Here is a 23,020-nt window from a genome sequence, read left to right as displayed (position 1 = left end):
ATAAATAAGGAAACACAAGCTTTAAATGATACATTAAACAAGATGGACTTAATTGATATTTATAGGACATTCCATCCAAAAACAACAGAATACACATTTTTCTCAAGTGCTCATGGAACATTCTCCAGGATAGATTATATCTTGGGTCACAAATCAAGCCTTGGTAAATTTAAGAAAATTGAAATTGTATCAAGTATCTTTTCCGACCACAATGCTATGAGACTAGATGTCAATTACAGGAAAAGAGCTGTAAAAAATACAAACATATGGAGGCTAAACAATACACTACTTAATAACGAAGTGATCACTGAAGAAATCAAAGAGGAAATAAAAAAATACCTAGAAACAAATGACAATGGAGACACGACGACCCAAAACCTATGGGATGCAGCAAAAGCAGATCTAAGAGGGAAGTTTATAGCAATACAATCCCACCTTAACAAATAGGAAACATCTCGAATAAACAACCTAACCTTGCACCTAAAGCAATTAGAGAAAGAAGAACAAAAACATCCCAAAGTTAGCAGAAGGAAAGAAATCATAAAAATCAGATCAGAAATAAATGAAAAAGAAAGGAAGGAAATGATAGCAAAGATCAATAAAACTAAAAGCTGGTTCTTTGAGAAGATAAACAAAATTGAGAAACCATTAGCCAGACTCATCAAGAAAAAAAGGGAGAAGACTCAAATCAATAGAATTAGAAATGAAAAAGGAGAAGTAACAACTGACACTGCAGAAATACAAAAGATCATGAGAGATTACTACAAGCAACTCTATGCCAATAAAATGGACAACCTGGAAGAAATGGACAAATTCTTAGAAATGAACAACCTGCCAAGACTGAATCAGGAATAAATAGAAAATATGAACACACCAATCACAAGCACTGAAATTGAAACTGTGATAAAAAATCTTCCAACAAACAAAAGCCCAGGACCAGATGGCTTCACAGGCGAATTCTATCAAGCATTTAGAGAAGAGCTAACACCTATCCTTCTCAAACTCTTCCAAAATACAGCAGAGGGAGGAACACTCGCAAACTCATTTTACGAGGCCACCATCACCTTGATACCAAAACCAGACAAAGGTGTCACAAAGAAAGAAAACTACAGGCCAATATCACTGATGAACATAGATGCAAAAATCCTCAACAAAATACTAGCAAACAGAATCCAACAGCACATTAAAAGGATCATACACCATGATCAAATGGGCTTTATTCCAGGAATGCAAGGATTCTTCAATATACGCAAATCAATCAACGTGATACACCATATTAACAAACTGAAGGAGAAAAACCATATGATCATCTCAATAGATGCAGAGAAAGCTTTTGACAAAATTCAACACCCATTTATGATAAAAACCCTGCAGAAAGTAGGCATAGATGGAACTTTCCTCAACATAATAAAGGTCATATATGACAAACCCACAGCCAGCATCATCCTCAATGGTGAAAAACTGAAACCATTTCCACTAAGATCAGGAACAAGACAAGGTTGCCCACTCTCACCACTCTTATTCAACTTAGTTTTGGAAGTTTTAGCCACAGCAATCAGAGAAGAAAAGGAAATAAAAGGAATCCAAATTGGAAAAGAAGAAGTAAAGCTGTCACTGTTTGCAGATGACATGATACTATACATAGAGAATCCTAAAGATGCTACCAGAAAACTACTAGCGCTCATCAATGAATTTGGTAAAGTTGCAGGATACAAAATTAATGCACAGAAATCTCTGGCATTCCTATATACTAATGATGAAAAATCTGAAAGTGAAATCAAGGAAACACTCCCCTTTAAAATTGCAACAAAAAGAATAAAATATCTAGGAATAAACCTACCTAAGGAGACAAAAGACCTGTATGCAGAAAATTATAAGACACTGATGAAAGAAATTAAAGATGATACAAATAGATGGAGAGATGTACCATTTTCTTGGATTGGAAGAATCAACATTGCGAAAATGAGTCTACTACCCAAAGCAATCTACAGATTCAATGCAATCCCTATCAAACTACCACTGGCATTTTTCACAGAACTAGAACAAAAAATTTCAAAATTTGTATGGAAACACAAAAGACCCCGAATAGCCAAAGCAATCTTGAGAACGAAAAACGGAGCTGGAGGAATCAGGCTCCCTGACTTCAGACTATACTACAAAGCTACAGTAATCAAGACAGTATGGTACTGGCACAAAAACAGAAAGATAGAACAATGGAACAGGATAGAAAGCCCAGAGATAAACCCACGGACATATGGTCAACTTATCTTTGATAAAGGAGGCAGGAATGTACAGTGGAGAAAGGACAGTCTCTTCAATAAGTGGTGCTGGGAAAACTGGACAGGGACATGTAAAAGTATGAGATTAGATCACTCCCTAACACCATACACAAAAATAAACTCAAAATGGATTAAAGACCTAAATGTAAGGCCAGACACTATCAAACTCTTAGAGGAAAACATAGGCAGAACACTCTATGACATAAATCACAGCAAGATCCTTTTTGACACACCTCCTAGAGAAATGGAAATAAAGACAAAAATAAACACATGGGACCTAATGAAACTTCAAAGCTTTTGCACAGCAAAGGAAACCATAAACAAGACCAAAAGACAACCCTCAGAATGGGAGAAAATATTTGCAAATGAAGCAACTGACAAAGGATTAATCTCCAAAATTTATAAGCAGCTCATGCAGCTCAATAACAAAAAAACAAACAGCCCAATCCAAAAATGGGCAGAAGACCTAAATAGACATTTCTCCACAGAAGATATAAAGACTGCCAACAAACACATGAAAGGATGCTCAACATCTTTACTCATTAGAGAAATGCAAACCAAAACTACAATGAGATATCATCTCACACCAGTCACAATGGCCATCATCAAAAAATCTAGAAACAATAAATGCTGGAGAGGGTATGGAAAAAAGGGAACACTCTTGCACTGCTGGTGGGAATGTGAATTGGTACAGCCACTATGGAGAACGGTATGGAGGTTCCTTAAAAAACTACAAATAGAACTACCATATGACCCAGCAATCCCACTACTGGGCATATACCCTGAGAAAACCATAATTCAAAAAGAGACATGTACCAAAATGTTCATAGCAGCCCTATTTACAATAGCCCGGAGATGGAAACAACCTAAGTGTCCATCATCGGATGAATGGGTAAAGAAGATGTGGCACATATATACAATGGAATATTACTCAGCCATAAAAAGAAATGAAATTGAGCTATTTGTAATGAGGTGGATGGACCTAGAGTCTGTCATACAGAGTGAAGTAAATCAGAAAGAGAAAGACAAATACTGTATGCTGACACATATATATGGAATTTAAGAAAAAAAAATGTCATGAAGAACATAGGGGTAAGACAGGAATAAAGACACAGACCTACTAGAGAATGGACTTGAGGATATGGGGAGGGGGAAGGGTAAGCTGTGACAAACTGAAAGAGCGGCATGGACATATACACACTACCAAACGTAAGGTAGATAGCTAGTGGGAAGCAGCCGCATAGCACAGGGAGATCAGCTCGGTGCTTTGTGACCGCCTGGAGGGGTGGGATAGGGAGGGTGGGAGGGAGACGCAAAAGGGAGGGGATATGGGAACATATGTATATGTATAACTGATTAAATATGTTATAAAGAAAAAAAATACTATACTTTACAGATGTGCAGTTTCTTGTATGCTAGTTATATCTCAATAAAGCTGTTAAAATATCTGCATTAAAAAAAAAGATTGCATGGAAGGGGGATAAGACTTCTGAAAAAGTAGAGTAAGGAACTCGGCAAAACAACAAATTTACTGATAAAAATCATTAAGAAAAAAAAAAAGAACAGTAAGCCAAAGTCTCTGCAAGTTGTCCTAAAGGCATACAGCATTTTAAGAAATACTCATTCAAGAAAATCTACTAAATCTTGGGAAGAACAGTGAGAGTCTGTGGCACTGGAGCCATGGCCCACTCCCTTACCCACCTAGCCCCCAGCTCTTTGTAACAGAAGCTCTACCCAGGTAGGCGCAGCCAAGGAAATGGGGGCTTCTTCTTCCCCTGGCTCCCATGCTTAAAGAATTAAAGTAAGATAAAATAAAAATTTCTCATCAAACAGAAAATGCCATGAAGAGATGGAAATTATTTTTTTAAAAAGAAACAAATGTGGAGTTCCCTGGCGGTCCAGTGGTTAAGACTCCACGCCTCCACTGCAGGGGGCATGGGTTTGATCCCTAGTCGAGGAACTAAGATCCTGCATGCTGTGCGATGTAGTCAAAAAAGAAAAAAAAGAAGAACCAAATGGAAATAATTCAGGGGTTAAAAAAGTACAATAACCAAAATAAGGCTCAACAGTAGATCTGAGCTGGCAGAAGAAACGATCAGCAAACCTGAAGATAGAACAATGGAGACTATGAAATCTGAAGAACAGAGAGAAAAAAAATGTAGGAAAGTGAGGAGAGCGTCAGAGAAATGTGAGATGTCATTAAATGCAACAATATATATGTAGTGGGAGTACCAGAAAGAGGGGAGAAAGGGACAGAATATTTAAAGTATTAATGGCTGAAAATTTCCCAAAGTTGATGAAAAACAATATGTATATCCAGCAAACTCCATAAACTCCAAGAAAGATTAACACAAAGAGATCTACATCCAGACATAACATAGGCAAAATCTGGAAAGCAAAAATAAAGATAAGATCTTGAAAGCAAAAAGGGAAAAACAATTTGTTACATACAAGGGCACTACAGTAAAATTAACAGCTAACTTCTTAACAGAAATGATGTAAGTTACAAGGCAATGGGATAATATATTCAAATTACTGAAAGTAAAAGAGTGTCAACCAAATATCTTATATTCAGCAAATTATGTTTCAAAAATGAAGGTAAAATAAAGACACTCCCAGATAAATAAAAACTGAGAATACCTGTTGCTGGCAGACCTGTCTTACAAGAAATATTAAAGGTGAAATATTATTCACCCCGCAAAATGGAACAAAGTACTGATACATAGTGCAACGTGGATGAAACCTAAAAACATCATGCTAACTAAAAGAAGGCATTCATAAAGGACCACATACTGTATGATTCCACTCATATGAAATATGCAGAATAGCCACATCAATAGAGACAAAGTAGATTAGTCGTTACCCATGGCTGGGGATGGGGAAGATGGAAAGGAGGGACTGCTAATAAGTACAGGGCTTCTTTTGGGGATGATGAAAATTTCTGAAAACTGATGGTAGTGATGGTTGCACAGCTCTGTGAATATACTAAAAACCATTGAATTCTATACTTTAAAGGGATGAATTGTATGGTATGTGAATTATATATCCCTAATAAAAATAAATAGTAAAGAAAGTCCCTCAGATTGAAACCAAATGACATCAGATGGTAACTTGAATCCAAACCAAAAAAAAAAAAAAAAAAGCGAAGCGCTAGAATATATGGGTAACTATAAAAATCAGTATGATTACATATTTCTTTTCTTTTCTTAAGTGCCTTAAAAAATAACTGCATAAAACAATATGTATTGTGGGCCTCTAACATATAGAAATATACTATATGTGACAGTAACTGCACAAGGAGCACAGCTGCATTGGAGTAAAGGAATATCACCTCATACAGGAACTCAAATCCACAAGAATAAATGAAGAGATCAGAAATGGTAAATAAGAAGGTTAATATAACAACCTCTATAAATCATGCTTGCTTTCCTTTATTCTCTCAGTGTTTTTACACGAAATAAAAGTATATAAAGCAATAAACATGACCAGTAAGGTATTACTGGGTCTCTCACATATAATAGCAAAAGAGTTAGAAGGAAGAGAGCTAGATAGGAGCAGTGTTTCTATATTTCATTGTTAGTGAGTTATTACACATCCTAACAGATTCTGATAAGACATATATTTTAAGTCCTAGAGCAACCACTAAGAAATGACTAAGAAAAAGTGAAAAATTGACGGAAATAAAATGTTACACTAGAAAATACTCTCTTAATACAAAAGAAAGCAGGAAAGGAGGAACACAGGGACAAAAAGACATGTAACATATAGAAAACAGAAAGCAAAATGGCAGATGTAAATCCAACCATATCAATATAACAGTAAAGAAGAATGCATTAAACAAACCAAGCCAAAAGGCAGAGATTCTAAGACTGGATAAAAAAACACATGATCCAACTAATGGTGTCTAGAGGTAACATGCTTTATTTTCAAAGACACAAATAGGCTGAAAGTAAAAGAAGAGAAAAATATATACCAAGAAAACAACAACCAAAAAAGAGAATGGAATGACTATACTAATGTCAGGCACATTAGACTTTAAAACAAAAAAATATTACCAGAGATAATGATAAAATTATTGTAGTAATGACAAATGAAGTCACAATCACATCATAATGGTAAAAGGTCAAGCCGTGAGGAAGATGTGACAATTACAAACATACACACACCTAAAAACAGGACCCCAAAATACACCAAGCAACAAACGACAGAACTGAAGGGTGAAATAAACCATTAAAAAATAATAGTTGGAGATTTCAATACTTTCAACAGTGGATAGGGCAGCTAGGCAGAAGATCAAAAAGGAAATTGAAACTAACTAGACAAAACAGACAAAATACAGCATTCCACCAAACATCAGTAGAATACATTCTTCTCAAATTCACATGGAACATTCTTCAAGACAGGCCGGATTCTAGCCCATATAACATGCCTCAATAAATTTTAAATTTTAAAATAAGTTTAAGGGAATTCCCTGGCGGTCCAGTCATTAGGACTCCACGCTTCCGCCACAGGGGGGATGGGTTCGATCCCTGGTGGGGGAACTAAGATCCTGCAAACCGCACAGCACAGCCAAACAAATAAAAAAAAAATTAAATAAATTAAATTGAAAAAGAAACAAAGTATGTTCTCTGACCACAAGAGAATTAGATTACAAATCAATAAAAGGCAGCAATTTGGAAAATTCACAAATATGTGAAAATTAAGCAACACACTCTTTAATAGTCAGTGTATTAAACAAGAAGTGGAATGATAAATTAGAAAATACTTTAGCTGAATGAATATAAAAACACAACATACTAAAACTTACAAAATGTAGCTAAAGCAATGTTCAGAAGGCAATCTACAGCTGTAAAATGCCTGTATTAAAAAAGAAGAAAAATCTCAAATCATTTATGGTCAACTGATTTTCCACAAAGGTACCAAGACAGGGCTTCCCTGGTGGCGCAGTGGTTGAGAGTCTGCCTCGCGATGCAGGGGACATGGGTTCGTGCCCCGGTCTGGGAAGATCCCACATACCGCGGAGCAGGTGGGTCCGTGAGCCATGGCCACTGAGCCTGCATGTCCGGAGCCTGTGACGCGCAACGGGAGAGGCCACAACAGTTAGAGGCCCATGTACCGCAAAAGAAAACAAAACAAAACAAAGTACCAAGACAATTCAATGAGAAAAGAACAGTATTTTCAAGTGCTGGAAGAACTGATACACACATGCAAAAGAATAAATTTGGATTCCTACCTCATACAGTATATAAAAGTTAACTAAAGATTGATCGCAGGCCTAAGAATAAGTTGGACTTCATCAAAATTAAAAACTTGTGTACTGCAAACCATATCATAAATAAAATGAAAGGACAACCCACAAAATTGGAGAGAATTTGCAAATCATATATCTGATAAGGGGCTTGCATCCAGACTATATAAGGAACTGAGACAACTCAATAATAAAAAGATAAGAATTCAATTTAAACAATGGGCGAAGGATCTGAACAGACATTTCTCCCGAGAAGATATACAAATGGATAATAAGCACATGGAAAGATGCTCAACATCGTTAACCATCAGGGAAATGTAAAACAAAACCACAATGAGGGGGCTTCCCTGGTGGTGCAGTGGTTGAGAGTCCGCCTGCTGATGCAGGGGACGCAGGTTCGTGCCCAGTCCGGGAGGATCCCGCTTGCTGCGGAGCGGCTGGGCCCGAGAGCCATGGTCGCTGAGCCTGCGCATCTGGAGCCTGTGCTCCACAAAGGGCGAGGCAACAAACACTGAGAGGCCCACGTACCGCAAAACAAACAAACAAACAAACAAACACCCCACAATGAGCTACCACTTTACACCCACTAGGATGGTTATAATGAAAAAGACAGATAAGTGTTAGCAAGGATGTGGAGAAACTGGAACTTTCATACAATGCTGGTGGAAATTTAAAATGACCCAGCCATTTTGGAAAACAGTCCGGCAGTTCCTTAAACGGTTAGACATAGTTACCCTTTGACCCAGCAATTCCACTCTGACCTGTATACCCAAGAGAAATGAGGACTTATGTCCAAAAACAACTTATACATAAATGTTCTTAACAGCACTATTTGCAATAGCCAAAGGACGAAAACAACCCAAATGCCCCTCAACTGATGAATGGATAAATAAAATGTTGTCTCTCCAGAGAATGGAATATCATTCATCCATAAAAAGAAATGAAGCACTGATGCATAGTACAACATGGATGAACCTTGACAACATTATTCTAAGTGAACAAACTAGACACAGAATGTCACATATTGTATGATCCCAATTATATGAAATGTCCAGAATAGGGAGACCCATAGAAAAAGTAGGTTGGTAGACTGGTGGTTGCCCAGGGCAGAGGAGCTGGGGGCTACAGGGCCTGTGTGTAACCGCTCGTGGATATAATCATCTGGGGTGATGAAAATGCTCTAGAATTAGATTGTGGGATGGGTGTACAATCCTAAGAATACACTAAAAAATCACTGTACACTTTAAATGGGTGATTCATATGGCATGTGAATTATATCTCCATAAAGCTGTTTAAACAATTACTCGAAAGGGCAGGCAGAATGGTGGTTAGGCTAAATTGCGTCTATTCTCTTTTTGGCTACAAAATTATAAGCACCTAGAAGGCTGCTGGTCCCAGATGGTCCTGGGATAGTTCTGAACAGCAACAGGAACCCCAGACCAGACCCAAGCATAGGCCAGAGGGAATGGCTGGACCAAATTCTACAGGGGGCGGGGGTCTCGCTCCCCGCAGGCCTATCATGGGGTGATCAAGCTCACTCACCAAGCATGGCACTGATGAGCCTGTCGGGACGGGCCCGGGCAGATGTGGAACACAGAGTGCTGAAATACAGCCCAGAGCCCTCCCGGATGGGGCTGAGCATCGGGGGCGGCGTGTAGGCAGGGCACTGGGACAGTCCCTTCAGGAGACAGTCCCCCAGGAACATGGGCGAGCACAGGCAGCTCTGGCGGCATCCTCCCGGGCCCGGCTCCCCCGACATGGAGGGCGGAGGAGGGATGAGCAGTGCCTTGGACCGTGGGAGCTTCTTCCGCTTCCTGTGTTGGCTGCTCTCCTTGCTGTCTCTCTCTTCCCCGTCCTTCTCCTGTCCCTGGAGAAGAAGAGACTTCAGAACCACGGGGTCACCTGAGGCCACCAGCCCCACAGCTCAGTCCTCAAGATGGCCTGAGAGTGGGAAAGGGTACTGACCAGCCAGACGCACACCCAGCATGGCCGTGCAAAGAGTCCTCAGCGCAGGAAGCCGGGCAGGGCCACCACGCCTGAGCCAGACTCCGGACCCTAAGCCGGGCAATGTTTGAGGCTGGGGCCTTCTCAGGCACCCACACCTCCCAAGGAGAGGCCTTCACTCAGACCATTTTGGAAACTCATGTCCGTTGTTAAAGTGACTGGCACTTAAAGGGTGGGGGCCAGATGGATGCAACAGCATGACAAAAAGAAAACCTGTTGCCCTCAAAATGACAGCAGCTCCTGCGAGACAAACAGTGGGCTCCATGCACCCCGTCTCCGAGTCCAGCATGAACGTCTCCAGGTGGGGTCTTCCAGCACAGGCTGAAGAGACGACGGCTTGAGCTTGCTACACTCTCTCTAACCTCCACGCAATCTGCCCTCCTCTCTGCCCATCTTACCCCTCCTCATCCTCCAGCTCTCAGCTGCAACAACCCCTTCCTCAGGCAGGGTCTCTGGTTTCCCAGGGGCTCCTACAGCTCCCACTCCCAGCCCGGCCCGTTGTGGGTCATCAGTATCCGGGGATGGGTCTATCTACTCCACTGGACTGGGAGCCCCAGGAGACGAGGACAGGCCTGTTGTCATCGTTGCACTGTCCCCAGCCCTGCCCAGCACAGGGCCAGACACAAAGGAAGGTCACTGGAGGTTGAATGGATGAAGGAACATGCAAATCAAGCTCTTCTGGAGTCAGGATTTGGGTGCTTTACTCACAGCTCCCACTGGCAGCTGGAAAGCAGCTGGAAGGAAGTGCACCCACCTTGCTCCCCGGGGGATGGTTCGCTAGAGCCACAGGCACCGACACAGGGACCACAAAAGGGGCTGCGGTCATGTTGTCGAGGGACTTCCTGCCTCCCGGGGAACTCTGTCTGTCCCCCTCCGGCCTCAGCACCTGTCTTGGTGGCTTGCAAAACTCCATGCCACACACCTACACACAGAGAAGAGCCAGCCCTTTAAGAGACACAGTAGGTAGGGAGCAAGGGGCGCCTCCAGAGCAGCACAGCCCTGACTCCCGGCCCCCAGCCAGGCTCCCCGCAGGAGCACGGCTCCATCCTGAGTTGAATGGCAGCTTTCCGCCCCTTCACCTGCGGCTCCTGCTTCCCTCGAGGTGACGGCCACTGGTCGCTGTGAAAACACATGTGGCTGCTCAGCCCTTTCTTGGTATAAAACATCTGGCTGCAATTCTTGCAGACGAAAATGCTCCTTGGCTCTGCCCAGTCTGTGGGACCACCATTGTGCTGGTTCCTGTGGGGAAGAAAGGGAGAATGGGACTCCGTCCCCAAACACTGATCCTCTGACAGATTTGGACGAACCCTAAAGAAATGGAGATGATGCCCCCGATTCTCTGTGACCTGGTGCTCGCCCCTTCAGGAGTGAAGCATCCAGAGCTCGCTCACCCAGGGCCAGCACAACAAAGCCACCAGAGGATTCCCGAGGGGCTTCGGAACTTACCAGCCACCCTCCATGTTCTCCTCCTTCATCGGGTGGGGGAGCCGGTAGATATTTCCACCCTGAAGACGAAAATACATCTGAGCCAACATATCAGAAATGAGATGCAAGAGTGAAAACTATAAGACTTGGAAGAAAACACAGGTATAATTCTTGGTGACCCTGGAGTAAGCAGTGGTTTCTTGGATGACTCCAAAACCAAACAAAACACAGACGTATTGGACTTCATCAAAACTTACAACTTCTGTGCTTCAAAGGACATCATCAAGAAGTGAAAGGACAGAATAAGAGAAAGAAGTTGCAAATCATGTATCTGATAAGGGACTATGTATATTTCTGTATCTGTGATACATAATGAACTCTCACAGCTCAAAAATAAAATCACAACCCAATTTAAAAATGGGCAAAGACTCTGAAGAGACACTTATCCAAAGAGGATATACAAATGGCCAATGAACACATTAAAAGATGCTCAGGATTATTAGCCATCAGGGAAATGCAAATTAAACCATAATAAGATTATCATTTCCAGGACTTCCCTGGTGGCACAGTGGGTAAGACTCTGCTCTCCCAAAGCACGGGGCCCAGGTTCGATCCCTGGTCAGGGAACTAGATCCCACATGCCACAACTAAGAAGCCTGTGTGCTGCAACTAAAAGAAAGATCCCGTGTGCTCATCAAAGACCCGGTGCAGCCTAAATAAATAAATACTTTTGGGCTTCCCTGGTGGCGCAGTGGTTGAGAGTCCGCCTGCCGATGCAGGGGACACAGGTTCGTGCCCCAGTCCAGGAAGATCCCACATGCCGCGGAGTGGCTGGGCCCGTAAGCCATGGCCGCTTAGAGTGCACATCTGGAGACTGTTCTCCACAATGGGAGAGGCCACAGCAGTGAGAGGCCCGCGTACCGCAAAAAAAAAAAAAAAAAAAAAAAGAAGATTATCATTTCCCACCCACTAAGGTGGCTGTAATCAAAAGAACCAACTGGACAATAACAAGTGTTGGTGAGGATGCAGAGAAACTGGAGGCCTCATACACTCTGGGTAGGGATATAAAACAGCACAGCTTTTTGGAAAAGTCTGGCACTTCCTACAATAGAATTACCCTATAGCCCAGCAATTCTGCTCCTAGGTATTTCCCAAGAGAAATGAAAACATATGTTTGAACAATAATCAGTATACAAATGTTCATAGCAGCGTTATCACAATGGCCAAGAAGTGAAAACAACCCACATATCTATCAGTTGATGAATGGATAAATAAAATAGGGTGTATCCATACAATGAACAACTTACCAGCGATAAAAAGGAGTGAAGTTCTGACACGTTGTACAGCACAAAGGAACTCTGAGAACATCATGTGAAGTGAAAGAAGCAAAAGACACAAAAGGCCACGCAGCATTATGATTCCAATCACATGAAGTGTCCAGAATAGGCAAATCCATGGAGACAGAAGGTAGATGCATGGTTGCCAGGGGCTGGGAGGGATGGAGAGATTGTGGGTGACAACCAAGGGTGTTGGGTTACTTTTTGCGGTGATGAAAGTGTTTTGGCAAAGAGTGGCAACGGGTGCACAACCTTGTAAACAAACTGGATGGTGCACTTCAAGATGGCGAATTAGAGGGCACGTGAATATTAAAGCTGTGAAAAAAAAAAGAGGAGGAGGTAGCTGTGGTGTGACAGGAAGGATGCTGGACCTCGGAACATCACGAAGAGACGTGGCGAAGCTCTCTGCGCCCAGGACCTCATGGGCACGATGTGGGAGGCCCAAGCTGCTCCACAAGGGCGGACCGGCGCCAGGCCTGCAGCAGGGGACAAGTCGGACTTATGGACCTGTGATTCACAACCAGAATAGACACAGCATTTCACGTACAAATATCAAGGGCAAAGGAGCTCTGCCTTTACATTCTCTGAAGAAGTGAAGGAGGCAAATCCAAAAGGAAGCGAAAGGCAGAAAGCAAGCAAATAGAAAAAGTTTAGTGAAGAAACATGATGCAAAGTGTCTCTGACAACTCTAAAGCCCTGTTCTGTTTTGTGTGTGTGTGTTGCAGGGTGGAGGGTGATGAGAGGAACCATCACTTCTCTGGACCTTCATTCCCCCCTCTGTAAACAAACTGCATCTGAGGATTTGCTGAGGTTATATACAGTGCCTGGACAAGTCAGAAACACGGAAACAGGTAAGGACGAGACTCTGCCTCCCGCATGGTCAGGTCCCGTGACAGGGCCCGGGTACCTGGATCCTGTTGAATATCATCAGCTTGGACTTGGAGTCCCAGGGAGGATCCGCTGGAGGCCCGGCCGATGACGAGAATGAGGCCATGGCTACCTGGCTTGAAGAAGCCGCACAGCACATATCCATTTTCACCTTCTCATTCCGGAAGCCTGAAAAGCACTGGGCCCTGGAGTTGCCAGAGATGAGCCTGTATCCTCGGCCCTTGGAGCAGGCCGGGCCCTCTTCACCTTTTGTGGCCCCGGAATCCATGCCATTCTCAGCCTGAGCCTGCTTCCCTGGGAGTTGGGCTCTGGATGGCTCCTCTCCTCCTAACTGGGTCTGACGCAGGGCCCCGGGGGAGAAGATGTCCCACAGGTCCAAGGTCCCTTTCGAGGATCTCAACTGCTTGGCCAGAGAGGAGATGTCTGGCTTCCCAGGAGGGTCCAGGGACGACGCTGTGAGGGCAGGTGGAGCAGCAGCCACTTTTGGTCTTCCTTTGTGTCCTGGCTCACTCTGCTGGGGGAGGCCTCTGTGGGGAAAGCAGGTTTGGATTTTCTCCTGCGGGTTAGGGATCCCTCTGACTCAGGGTTCATGGGGCCAGAATGGAGAGTCAACAGTGGGCGCCATAGGCGGGGGCTACTGTGGCCACGGGCCCTGCAGTGACTTCAGGGCAATTTGCTTGCCGTCGGGTGTGGGAAGCTGGGAGGAGGCGGCGGCACCTGGGTGTGGGAGGAGATCCGCTGGGACTTGGTGATCATCTGGAACACCTGCATCTGCTCGTGGCTCACCAGAGATTCCTGAGACTTCAGGAACAGCTGCCGGAAAAGCGGTGTGGCATGCGACGGGAGGCCACTGGACTTTGGGCTGTCCTGGGGGCCAGGCTCACCAGGGTTCTGCCACGAGGAGTCGCAGTCGAACTTGCGCCTCTTGGAAGCCCAGGAGTCGTCTTCCCCGCTGGTGCTGACATATCTGGGGTCACCCGAGGCCTCCCCTGGTGCCTTCAGGAGCGTGGGAGGGAAAGGCGGCGTGTCCTCCACACCGGTGCCCCCGCTGGGTGAGGGCTCCCCCGCAGGGGAGTCGCTGCTGAGCCCGGGGCCACGCTCGGAGCCCTACCGGGACAGAACTGCAGAGGGCTTGTGGATGACAAACATACTGTTTCCTTCGCTCTTAGGGCAGCCCGACAGGTTTCAGAGCCACTGGAAACTGTGGCTTGATGGCTGGGAACTGGCGGGGACAGTCTGGCTATGGTACAGAGGCAGGCAGGCGGGCAGGGGAGCGCCCTCGGGCCAGCCCTCCAGGGATGATGGGGGCTGGAGCAGGGGCAGCTCCGGCTCAGCTGCGTTGGGCCGCTGTTCTCCGCTGCCCACGAGTGGATGGCTGTGAACACGTCCGTGCCGGGCTCCTTCCGTGGGGGCCGGGGCTCCTAGGGAACCTCAGTGCCCAGGGCTTCTGGGGCCGCCGGGGTGCTGGCTGGGCCACAGAAGGAGGACCCTGACGAGGGCAGGGAGGAACAGGCCGTGTTCCTCCCTTCGCCGCTGTCTGAAGGCCCTCCCAGGGCGGGCCCGGGAGAAGGGATCTTCTGTCAGACGATGCTGCTCATGATACAGCACAGGAAGTCTCGGTTGGGCAAGAGGGAGCTGGGGGATGGGGCTTCCGGGGGCACCAGGGACCACAGGCTCGCGGGTGCGGGCTGGTTGGCAAACTCGTGCGCGTGGGGTGAGTTCCCGCAGGGCTCCTCCTCCGGGGGGGCCTCCTTGAGGATGCACAGGCCGTGCTGGACCTCATAGTGCCAGCGCACGGAGTGGTAGTCGCAGTAGCTCTTGCTGCAGTCCTGCGCACTGCACACAAAGGGCTTGGTCTTCTGGTGAGTGAGCGTGTGCCCAGTCCTGGAATCACATGAGGAGAAAGTTAGCGGGTGTCTCGGCGTGGGTCACTAACTGCAGGAACCCAGGCGTGTCCCCAGGGGGCAGCAGCATCGCAACTCAGAAACTGTGCTCAGACCCTATGAGGAAAGACCCCTGCTAAGGCCAAAGGCGTCTGGAAGGGGGAGCTCTTGCACTCACCCCTAAGCAAACCCCTAATCTGAGATTTAAAAAATCAGTGGGAGCCAAGTCAGAGTTCCCCAAAGTGGGTTCCTAAGGAACACCAGTCTCCAGGGTTGCTCCCTGAGGACTTGGGCCCAGCTGGCAAATAAGTTTGGAAAAAACACTCTTTACTTCTTGGAGGTTCCTAGTAGCAAACTGAAAAGCCACAGAGCAGATAAAGAGAGATCTGTTGAACTTTCCATGTCTCTCAAACTTATTTGCCCACAAAACCATTTTTCTAAATAGACCCTTTTAGCATCCCCAAGAACCAGAGAACCAGAGTTCTGAGAACGCACTTGAGGAAAGGCTAACTTGGGGATGATCCTTCCTTGAACAAAGGAGTCTCTGCCTTCCCACAGGAGTCCTCTAGACAGTGACCTGGGAGCCCCACAGCAAAAAAAAAAAGAAAAAGAAAAAGCCAAATTTGCCTATAATTTCTGCAAATATAAAAGAATGCAAGTATGTATTATATTTACATCATACTTGTACCTGCATTCATATATTATAAATATAAACAAATGGGTAAATCACCCTCTGGGTTCCCAACAATCCTACTCCGGATGGTTCTAATCAATTGGACCCAGTAAATAATGAAACCCTTTCCCAAACGTGGACCCTTGGCCTCCATCTGAGGGAAGCAGCAGAGAGGGCATCCGGAGACCCACTTTCTAGCCCTAACTGGTACCAGCTTGTGACAGGAGTAAATCATTTCCCATCCTTAATGGCGAGAGGGGAGACGATACAATGAAAGCGGGATCCATCGAAGATTCAGTAAAGGCTGGGCGAGCTGTAAACATGCAAGGGATCGTCCTCTCCCACGTACCAGTCTCTCAGTTTGAAAGTCTGTCTCTCCTCCCTCAGCAGCAAGAAAAGCTTATCATTTCTAAGACATGAAGAACAAATGGAATTCTGCTCCTCTTACAATGACCTTGCTTTTTAAAGTCAAGTTTAAAAAAAAACTGAGTTAATAAAAGGGGGAATTAAGGAAAAAAAAAGAGTGAACACTCCATTGCCATGTTCTAGAAACAGGCATCTCAGAACCCCTTACGCCCTGGTGTTATCCCAACGTATATTCCTCATGGAGTGCATATCTGTTCTCCTCAGACACCTACCAGGGACTCTGAAAATTTCTCTACAGAGTTAGCCAAACTCCCTCCATGACAAAATAGCCTCTGGAGTGTGTTTTTAAAGCACAAGGATCCTGTCTGCAAATCGCAGCGGCACTCTCCTCACTGCAGTGAATCTGGAGGCTGGGGAGGGCGGGCTGTCCGGGGCAGTGTAGGCCCTGCCCCCCACAAACACTGGCCGTGGGAGGAGAACACGTTGCACACACCTGGGACACCTGACGGTGGGGGGCGGTGCAGGTGGATGGGAGGGGATGCAAAAGAACCAGGAACACGCCCAGCCCCCAGCAGCCCCCTGAACAGACATCCCGACCAGACTCCTACATACAGGTGGTCCTGACGCTTAAAGGCCTTGCTGAAGATTTTGCACACGTGGCTCCTCTCCTGGCTGTGCATCAGGTAGTGCTTGCTGAGAGAACTGGCGCTGCTGAACACCTTCCCGCAGAGGCTGCAGTCCAGGAGTGGGTTCTGAGGGGAACTGTGCTGCCGCTTTCCTTTCCTTGTGCTCCCAGACGTGGCCCTGCCTCCTTCGTTAGCCTCTTTGGGCACCTTGAACACGCCTAGCCCCAGGTCTAGACAGAGGGAGAAAGCACAGGTTATGACATCCGGGGACATCGGAGCCCGGGCGGAAGCACTCTACCACCCTCGGACCAACTTCAGCAGCTGAGTCCAACTCAGGGAGTTGGCCGAGAACCCCAACTTCAGCAGCCGCACTCGCAGAGAAGACCAGGCTTAGCACCAGGTGAGGGGGAGAAGGGACCCTGGTCAAGCCACACCTCCAGGGCAGCACGTAATCTTGAAGCCACACTTGGAGGGTAACGGAGGGGCCAGCAACACACTGAGCGATTCCACGACAGAGTCACTCGACAGGCAGGACTTCATGACGGTAACATCAACAGCACACTTGCAAGTGCAATCCAGAAATGCACAATGCAAAATCTTAGAAAAGTTTAAGTCCTTTCTCCCAGCCAATTCCACTCTGGGTTTTTTAATTAAGGAAATTAAGGCAGATCTGTACAAATTAACGGAGATCTTGCAGTGAACTGCAAGCGAGTTAACTGCAGCATTGTTTTTCCTGGTGAAATGTGAGAAACCACCTAATAACTGACACGAGGGCAGGTGGGTGACTGCATTCTGGTCTCAATGGTCTATGGCGCAGGCATTTAAGATAAAACTGTAGGAAAATATCCGATGACGTGAAAGGATGTTCATGCCATACCACTAAGTGCTGTGCTACTAACAAGAGGATTGCTGAAAAACGGAATGATCTAGTCTTTAGAAGGGACAAATAAATTTGAATACAAACAAACAGAATGGGATTGATTGGTAGGATCATGGATCAACTTAATTTTCCTTTTCCTGTATATCTGAATTTTCCATGTTTATGTACTTCTTGGGTGAATGATAAAAGGTTTTTCCACGAATCACCTCATCAGAGGAACAGGTGAAGAGGCTGGGAATGTCCATGTGGGAGAGGGAGATGTCTTCAAGTAGCTGAAGGGCCAGGATGTGGAGGAGGGAGCACACTGCTTCTGTCTTGCTACAAGGGGCAGAGCTAGATTTGATGAATAAAAGGTAAAGAGAGGGACTTCCCTGGTGGCGCAGTGATTAAGAATCCGCCTGCCAATGCAAGGGGCATGGGGTCGAGCCCTGGTCCAGGAAGATCCCACATGCTGCGGAGCAGCAAAGCCCATGCGCCACAACTACTGAGCCTGCGCTCTAGAGCCCACGAGCCACAACTACTGAAGCCCACATGCCCAAAGCCCGTGCTCCGCAACAAGAGAAGCCACCTCAATGAGAAGCCCGTGAACCGCAACGAAAAGTAGCCCCCGCTTGCTGCAACTAGAGAAAGCCCACATGCAGCAACAAAGACCCAATGCAGCCATAAATAAATAAATAAATTTATATTAAAAAGATGTGTAAAAAAAAGTATAGGGAAGCTGATTTTAAATCACTAGAAACGTAAGGACAGTGGATACAAGACCTAAGAACTCTGCAGGCTTGCTGCTGTGTTCCTAGCCCCTGGGATTCCCATTCCTGTACTCGTAGGCACACAGTAACTGTTGGATGGATGAATCATGGAAGATTTTTCTACCCCTTAAGATGGATTAGACTGCCTCACGTGATAGCAAGTTTAAAAACTGCCCTTCATCTAGGATGCAGCAGAGGCTGGACCCAAGAATCCAACAGGTCAGGGCGTGCATACTGCACTAAAGGACTCCAAATGCTAATTCTCTGTGGCTGAGATGTAGATTGAGAGACACAGCAGAAAGGAACCTCGACTCTCATCCCAACTCTGTCTCTGGCCATTTGTCACTTAACCTGTCTGGTCTACATCTTCTTCATACGAAAAGCTGCTGTGTTGAGTGGTCGAATGATTCTAACAGTTTAAATGAGGGAAAATAGGACTCCCATGTGGGAAAGTCCTTGCCTTGACAACTTACTTTTAAAATGTTCATTAGAGGGCTTCCCTGGTGGCACAGTGGATAAGACTCCGCGCTCCCAATGCAGGGGGCCCGGGTTCGATCCCTGGTCAGGGAACTAGATCCCATATGCATGTGGCAACTAAGAGTTCACATACCACAACTAGGGAGCCCGCCTGCCACAACTAACACCTGGTGCAACCAAATAAATAAATAATAATAATTTTTTTAAAAAAAGATGAGTATTTAAAATAAATAAATAAAAATCAAATCATATAAAATGCTCATTAGGACCTCTTTGGTGGCACAGTGGTTAAGAATCCGCCCGCCAATGCAGGGGACACGGGTTCGAGTCCTGGTCCGGGAAGATCCCACATACCGTGGAGCAACTAAGCCCGTGCGCCACAACTACTGAGCCTGCACTCTACAGCCCGCGAGCCACAACTACTGAGCCCACGTGCCACAATTACTGAAGCCCGTGCACCTAGAGCCCGTGCTCTGCAACGAGAAGCCACCGCGATGAAGAGCCCGTACACCTCAAAGAAGAGTAGCCCCCGCTCGCCACAAATAGAGAAAGCCCGCGTGCAGCAACGAAGACCCAACGCAGCCTAAATAAACAAACAGAAGTTTTTCTCTAAAAATAAATAAATTAATTAAATGCTTATTAAAGCAACTGTTAAACTAGAGAACAAAATGTGGTTTCAAAAAAATTGGCAGGGACACTGAAAAACAGGCACATTGAGTCACTGGCCCGGGAAGCCACTTGCTCTTCCCAGAAAGCATGTGCATAAGCTCTAGAACTGTGTGTGTTCTCCGACCAGCAAGCCTACACGGAGGAATATGTGCGAAGAACTCATCCAAGAGAAAAGTCAATGGAAAAGTTATTCACAGATCCACTGTAACAGTCTATCAGGCAAGAATATGGTCCGACAATACAATGGAATAACCATTACAATGACAACCGAATAGTCTACCTTCATATAAGAAAGCAGACTCACTAAGTTTTAGAAACTTCAAATGAATTAAACACTTAATACATCTCTGCAAAACCATGTGTACCCTAGTGGCCTCACCTACGTTTTTTAAAAATCCACGTGTGGGAGCCATGGTGGGGATTTTAATTCTTATTACTTTTCTTTATTTTCTAACTTTTCTATATAAATATATATCACTTTCTAATTAAAATATATAAGCATATCCATTTGTATGAATCTGAATTTAAGTTAGAGAAGTGTAAAGAGTTAAAATTTAACATTCAGTGGATTTTTTTAAATAAGGTAACCAAAAAAAAAAATCCTCAAGTTTAAAACAAATTAGGAAAAATTGAACTAGATTAATGCTTTGTAACATTCACTGGGGGGCACAGACCCATATGAAAATCTGGTGAAATATCACAGTTTCTCTGCCCAGCAAAACGCACACGTACTCACCCTAGCAGCATTTTTAGGTAATTTCTGTGGTTCAGGTTGAGAACCTTAATTACTGTAACCAGGCCTGGCCCAGCACCTGCAATACCAAGGATGGCCTTGGTTTCTAGGATTTCACATTTAGCCATGGTTCCAACACGGGGACAAGGCGAACGGCTTGTCTACATTGTGTGGAGTGCGGGCCTCGGCAGTCTTTCATTCTAGCGAGTATGCAGGACAGTTCTTGAGCTGCTGATCCCAATTAACATTGACATTTGTTCTGCAGGGCTGTTCCGGATGTGGCCTTCCATGCGTGTGGTGTGATTATAAATACGAAGGAGCTCTAAGTCAACTCGTCTAAGCAACTTACCCAAGAACCCATGAAGTGGGTTAAAAACAAAAATCAAATTTATCCTATGGCGGAAGTCTGAAGGTAAACCAAAAGGTGATATAACCAACGTCTCTGACTGTTCCACTAGTTCTCCCTTTGCTCCTCCGCTGTGGAAGAGAAAGACTTAGAACTGCATCAATGGACTGTGGGAAGGTATTCTAACAGTATTGGTAAAAATCACTACCATCTGTCCAGTGCTTCCCAGCCTGCAAAGTGCTTTTACTTTCATTTCTTCTTTTGCTTCTTACTGCTGGCACTCTGGGGGGAAAGCAGAGTGGGTATTATTGTAAGGCAGTCTGAGATTCTGGATCTGCATACTCCACCAGCGGCTTCATGGAGTCACTGTCCTTCCCTGAATACACGGACAGGGCATCCAAGTTGTCCTCCAGCATCTCGCTGGGCACGTCAGGCATCAGGAGGCTGGGGTTCAGGTCCAAGTGGCTCAGGCCGTCGTACAGCAGGTCTCGTGAGCCAGGCCCCAGATCCCGGTTGAGGGTGTCGCTGCATTTGAGCGCCTGGCTCTCGGGAAACGAAGGGAGGTGCATCTCGGATGGAAGGGTGCCCTTGTCCCCCAGGCTGCACTGGTCCATGGCTCTCCACTACCAGGTCTCAGCCAACAGCTACTCTCTAGACAAGCAAGGCTGTGTAAGGAGTCAGGGAGGAGAGAACTCTTGGTGGTGTTTATTTCCTGAGAATGAACGAGGACGAATCACAATTATGAGATGGCAACACACATGGTGGATAGAGCGTGGACTTGGAATTCAAACAGACCTGTATGGGGGTTTGTTCTCGGCCACTTAACAGCCACATGACCTTGGGCAAGTCACTTAAGGTCCACGAGCCCTAGTTTCCTCATCTGTAAACTGAGCGTAAGAGTACCTCCATCATAAGATGGTTGTAAGGAAAAAGCAACTGAAATGTCCATCAAAAGAGGAATGGATAAAGAAGATGTGGTACATATATGCAATGCAATATTACTCAGCAATAAAAGAGAACAAACTAATGCCATTTGCAGCAACGTGGATGGACCTAGAGATTGTCATACTGAGTGAAGTAAGTCAGACACAGAAAGACAAATATCATAGGATATCACTTATATGTGGAATCTAAAAAAAGGGGGATACAAATGAACTTATTTATAAAACGGAAGTAGAGTCATGGATGTAGAAAACAAATTTATGTTTACCAGGGGATGGTGGGGGGAAGGGATAAATTGTGAGATTGGGATTGACATACACACTACTATATATAAAACAGATAACTAATAAGAACCTACTGTATAGTACAGGTAACTCTACTCAATACTCTGTAATGGCCTATATGGGAAACGAATCTCAAAAAAGAGTTGATATATGTATATGTATAACTGATTCACTTTGCTGTACACCTGAAACTAACACAACATTGTAAATCAACTATACCCCTATAAAAATTTAAAAAAAGAAGAAGAAGAAGAAAAAAAAAGATTGTTGTAAGGAATAAATGAAAGGATTTTGGCAACATGGTGGACTAAACTGACCTCTTTCTCCAACTATAAACACATAGAGATATGAGAAAAGACCATTTTTAATACAGAGTCAAGCTCAAGAGACAGGTAAGACCCCAAGTGCCAGCAACAATGAGGAAACTCAAAGCCACAGGTGCGAGCACAAGTTGGCCCAAGGGGAAAGTCAGACTCCAATACAGGGCCTGGAACTGTCATCCAATATGGTGGCCACCAGTCACATATGGTGATGACACACTGGAAATGTGGCCCCGAATTGAGACCTGCTGTGAGTGTCAAATACACTGGATTTGGAAGACTTAGTACCCCAAATAATTCATTTTCATATTGATTACATGTTGAAATGATAATATTTCGGATCTACTGGCTTAAATGTAATATGTTATTAAAATTAATTTCATCTACCTCTTTATTTTTTAATGTGGCTATTTGCAAATTTTAAATTATATACATGGCTCATATTATATTTCTCTTAAAGAGCACTACCCTGGAGGCTGGGACCTGAGGTTGTAACAAACACATGGAAAAGGAAACAGGGACTTGAGTTCACAGGCAAGGGAGACCTGGGACCCTGGAAGAGCCAAGCCATCCACAGGAAAACTAAATAAATGAAAGAAAAACACTGCACACAAGCCTTGAAAAGCATCACAAGAACTAGTTAAAAACAGGACGAGAGACAACAAAACCTAGCAGAGAAAAGAAGAAGACACAAGGGGCAAGGACATTTTTTAAAAGAAACAAATGAAACTTCTAGAAATGAAAGACTTGTAAATTTAAAACTCACTGGGAGGGTTAAACAGCAGATAAACAGTGCTGAAGAGACAAATAATGAATGGGCAGAGCAATCTGAAGATAATTCTCCCCCAGAATTCAGTGCAGAAGGAGAAACAAATGGAAAATACAAATGAA

At 44.9% G+C, this 23,020-nt stretch overlaps 1 pseudogene across 1 annotated transcript in view; it reads right to left on the bottom strand.

The window, feature by feature from the left end:
* The window catches only part of LOC307066102 (zinc finger protein 541-like), a 59,073-nt pseudogene extending 37,876 nt beyond the window's left edge, over nucleotides 1–21,197 (bottom strand). The window contains exon 1 of the transcript in view: nucleotides 20,891–21,197. The product of the transcript in view is annotated as a zinc finger protein 541-like (transcript). The remainder of the gene's footprint in view (nucleotides 1–20,890) is intronic.
* Between the last annotated feature and the right edge of the window lie 1,823 nt (nucleotides 21,198–23,020).

The sequence above is a fragment of the Hyperoodon ampullatus genome (genome assembly GCF_949752795.1).
Source record: "Hyperoodon ampullatus genome assembly, chromosome: 18".
Taxonomy (NCBI): Eukaryota; Metazoa; Chordata; class Mammalia; order Artiodactyla; family Ziphiidae; genus Hyperoodon; species Hyperoodon ampullatus.
The sequence above is the reverse complement of the archived record's forward strand: the minus strand, read 5'-3'. Positions and strand labels throughout refer to the sequence as shown.